This window comes from Corvus hawaiiensis, chromosome 6, assembly GCF_020740725.1.
Source record: "Corvus hawaiiensis isolate bCorHaw1 chromosome 6, bCorHaw1.pri.cur, whole genome shotgun sequence".
In the NCBI taxonomy this organism is placed as follows: domain Eukaryota; kingdom Metazoa; phylum Chordata; class Aves; order Passeriformes; family Corvidae; genus Corvus; species Corvus hawaiiensis.
Window position 1 is genome coordinate 16,304,292 of NC_063218.1, and position 4,844 is coordinate 16,309,135.

Below are 4,844 nucleotides of genomic sequence, written 5' to 3' on the forward strand. Positions count from 1 at the left end.
GTAGTTGTAAAAGTTGAGTTTTCATGACTGTGCAAAAAGATGATAAATGTAATTCAGATTCAAAATAACAGAAATCTCCATTGGGAGGAGACTCCTGGGCTGTCTAATCTCTCCCTTGAAGGAGAATTGTTTCCAACACTGGAACAGGTCAACCATGGCTTTGTTGAGCTGGAGCTTGAAAACCTCCAGATTAAAAGACTGTATAACCTCCCTGGGCAGCATGTTCAGAAGTCACAATCCAGATATAAAAAAACTAAACCCTGTGTTCTCCAAGACTGATGTATGATTTTTAACACAAACACCTGGCATGAATACCTTCAAGATGATTTGTCTAATATAAATAATAGACCATAAGGCACATTTTCTGCATTATCACTGTCTATGGACTTCCCTTCATTATTAGGAGATTTGAATCAATAAATATTAGCTCAAAATAGCAAAAAAGAATAGTACAGGTGAAGGCAACTGTTAAAAACTAAACTGTTTCAAAACTTAAATTTTGTAGGAGTGCAGAGGCTTTCTAATATTTTCAGTTAGCTAAACTGGAAAGATATGGTTATGAAAGACTTTCCATCAGTGCTCAGAAGATTTTTTTACCTGATTATCCACAGGTGTTCTCTAAGCAACAGTGCATTCACAACTAATTTCAAATAATAGCAATAGCAATAATACTAATACTACTACTAATAATAATTAACTATGTCCTGAAATGACCAGGCCACAAAACTACTGTGAGAAACCACACCAATGGGCAGTGTGATGCCATGCATGGTCTGCCATTGTCTTCCCAGTTTCTGATCTGGTACAAATGTCACTGAGTGATGTGGTGCAGAGCATAAGTCCCCATGTCCACTCACACACAAATCTGAGATAGTCCTACCACAACCAGAGGCACTGAATTTATGTAACATGGGTGCAAGAGTGAGACCAGCCCTCTCATCTCACTTCCACTGATCTCTGAGAATGTAAAATGTCTGTCTGTGGCTATCAACATCTTAAACTATATGCATCTTTTTGCCAGTCAGAATAAAACAGCTTTCACTGATTCCAAGGGACTTGAGCCAGTTGATATCAGCAGGGTGCTGTTCACTATATTTTTAAGCATGAATGTATGTACCAGACCCTCAAAGTACAGGTAAGTAAAATGACACAGATATGGATTGTGTAGCACAGAGAAATCTGGCCACCTTTCCCTGGAAGCAAGGGGATTCTGCCAGTGCTGCTCCAGGGCACAGGACCACTGGTGTTTAGCTGCAGGTCCCACTGCTACTGCGAAAGCAGGCACCTGAGCTGCTGGCTAGCTGAGTGGCACCCAAGAATAAAAAGCAGCAGATGGAACAGCAAGTCATTATAGAAACAAACCAAAAAACTTTTTTACTTGTTCCTTAAATTAATCAGGTTTTCAAAACTACAGCAAAATGGAGCATTGTACCACTCTGAGCTGCCATATCCTTCTTGGGTATTGTGCCCTGGGGCAGTGCTGCAGTGGGATTCACTAGTGCTGCACATACCAGCCACTGCACTTCCAGGACACCAGCAGACACAGAGATTGTTTGTAATTATATAGATAAGAAAGAGCAGATTAAGAAGCAGCCACGTTTAGGCTGAAGGAGTTTTCCACAATTTTCCTCAGGCCCTGGAGAAAAGAAGCACTGTAATTCCCACATATGTGGCTTCTCACAGCCTGTCCTGCTTTACCTGCCCGGCATTATCAGAACTGATCCTGGAAATCACCTGCCAGATCAATCGCATTAACTTCCCAGGGCAAGATCCAATTTTGCTCAGTAAAGATGCAGAACCCAGCTGGCCTGAAGGCAAACAGGTACAATGGAAGCACAGGGTCTGGCGAGGAGGACACTCAGTAAACTCTCTAGGAGATGCTGCTTCCTCATTAGTCAGCACAGTGAATGGCTTGCAGCTAGGGACAGAGCCATGGGAAGAAGCTACTGGCAGAGAAAGTTTCCCCATGTGTTTAGGGCAGAGGAGGGAGGCTGTGACCTTTGGAAAGATGCCCTCCCTGTGTCCTGCTTCTGTGCTTGGTGCTGCTGCTAGATTGATTCCCCTCTGCTCAGCCACAAGACTCCTTGTGCTGGTGGGCTTGGAAAAGAGAGACGTTCAGTGCTCTCACTGGACAGAGCTGGGGTGTGGGGTTATGGTAGCACACCCAGTTTTTGGTTCAGGGAGCAAAGCAAGCTGCCTTTTCTCCGGCATCATCCAGTTCCCTCTGCAGTTTTATGGGGCTTATACACAGGCATAGAGGTACAGCACACTCCCTGGACACCTAACACAAGGACAGCCAACATTACACTGCAAGAACTTTTCCCAGCCTCATCTACACCTGTCAGGCATCTTGCAGGCAGGTCAGCAGAGCGGGAACCCAACTAGGAAGGATTTCAGACTTGGCCAAGTGTTCGAGTAGAGGGGAAATGCTTTCATTTCTTAACTTTCCCTTAAAATAATGTGCACGATCTGTTCTGGGAACACCCACCCAGTGAAAATCCCTCGGGAGACTGCCTGCCAAAGCCTGTGAAAATCCCTTCTGGGAGCCGTGGCCGCTATTTCAGACACAGCCTGTTCATAGGAACATAAATCTGCTGTCCTCACTGATGAAGATTATTCGAGCTGGATTTAATGTGCCTAGGCACATCTTTCTTAACTTAGCTCAGATAACCACCTGCTACTTCACATGCATTTGTTGCTCAGTACAGATCTCTAACAGAGTCCCCACTGCTGCCCACAGCACTCGCCTTTTCCCCGCTACCTGGCACAGTCTAAGCAGAACTGGCGCTAGGGAGGAAGCCACTGATCTCTGCTCTGCCCAAATACTTTACCTTGGGATTCTCTTCTATTGCAGCATTTTGCCAACATGTCAAATCTGGAGAAGAGAATACCTGGTGTTTAGGAAAGAAACAGAGTGTAGCACAACTCCCTGAAAACATAATAGAGATGACACTTATGGAAACTTAACAACATCTGTAAAAAGTTCCCTATCTATATGATTTACAAAAGAATGGGTTTCTTTGCTGAACCTCTGACTGGAAGACCATATGGGAGATGTTCTGCCACTAAAATTTCATTTGGGGGTCAAAACCACTGATGGAGAATTCTGAATTCTATAGGTGATCTCTCTCCATTACAGTAATTCCTATAGTAAAGAAGGGAGGTGGGGAGAGCAGGAATAAACCACATATTTCAGCACTTCTGCTGGCAGCTTGTTGAATTGTTTAAAATCAAAGGAATCCCCACATTTTTTTGGGATGTCAGAACACTGGCACACAGAGACCTTTGTAAGATTTGGCATAAGACAACGCTTTCTTACCCACGAGCAGTTCGTACTGCCAGCCACTCCAAGCACACTTCCATCTCAACATGCTGCTGGCACCAGCTCCACCCGCTGGAAACAACCTCACGTCCCAGCTGGATTCATGTACTCAGAACGCGATTGTTATATTTGAGAACTTGACTCTGCTAACATCCGTCGTGATTTCTCAGTATTAAAACCTTCAGAATCAACAAGTGCTTGGTGCTTTCATACCTTTCTGAATTAACTGATCAGAAGTCAATCCTCATTCTAATGCAAAGGTTTAACTCTATGTTCTTTGTAATTCACTCCTTTATCCATGTATATCAGAAAATTAAATGTAAGAAACAAAGTTTATCCTGTGCTTTCATTTTTTAGATAATTTACATACAAATCAAGTCGAGCTGATTTAGTTTATCTAGTTTGTTATAAAGTAGATGAAATAATCGCAGTGAAAAATTATTTTTGTCTCTTAGCCAAGGCTCCTAGAACATACTACAAGCATTAGGCATCAGACTTCATGTTCACAGATCCCTCCTCAGGGATGATCAGATACCCACCATTATCTTATGTACACGTACTCAGAGGATTTCACATGGCTGGTCCAGTTCTGAAGCCACTATTTATAAGGCTCAGAACTTTGAGTTGAAACAAGACTTTCACCTTCAATCTTCATAAGACTTTCACCTTCAATTTAAAATTCTGCCCAGTGGGGAAACTACCCTGTCAGCTGCTGTTGCACTCAGTTGCTAATTACCCTCACTCTTAACACTTTGCTTCTTACCTCCAATGTAATTTCATTTCCCAGAGATGATGGGCTTTTATCATCCCTTTGGCTGCCAAGCAAAGCATGCTCTATTAGTATAAGTGTCACAATGTGGATGTTTATCAGCTGAATAAATTATTGCTCAACCTTTCTTTTAAGCCAGCCATATTTTTATTACTCTTGCATTCCTATTTTCCAATCGATAAAGAGGAAAGAGGAATATAGCTAATACCTACACAAGGCAATAAAGTCAAGCATACCTTGCAGGATCTTGATACTCAAACCTCTGTCCCTGATGCTTTCCTCTAACTGACATTACTTTTTCTCTCCTAATACTATTTAACAGCAGCACAAGCTGGCATGTGCTGTAAAATCCAAGCATACAGATTGCAAGGTGGTAGAATACATGCATTATAAAACCAGTATTTTAAGGAGCTAGACATCTGTTCACTCAGATGATTCAAGGGATAGGAAATTGTCATTATGAGTTTTACTGAATATTATAGTCACGTCAAAATTAATTATTTGCAAAAAAGTTTGCTTCATTTAATCTGGGAATCAGCAGTTACATCAGGATTTTATTTTAATCACCCTGTGTGGTAAATCCACAATTTTCTAGGTTTCTTACACATTTGTGAAACCAAACACATTCAATTCTTGGAAATATCTGGAAAATACCTAACTTTATTTTTTTGTTCAGAACTTTCCAAAATAATCTAAATGAACAGTCAATGCTCAGATATGCCCAGATATAAACAGTCACAGGAAAGTTCATGT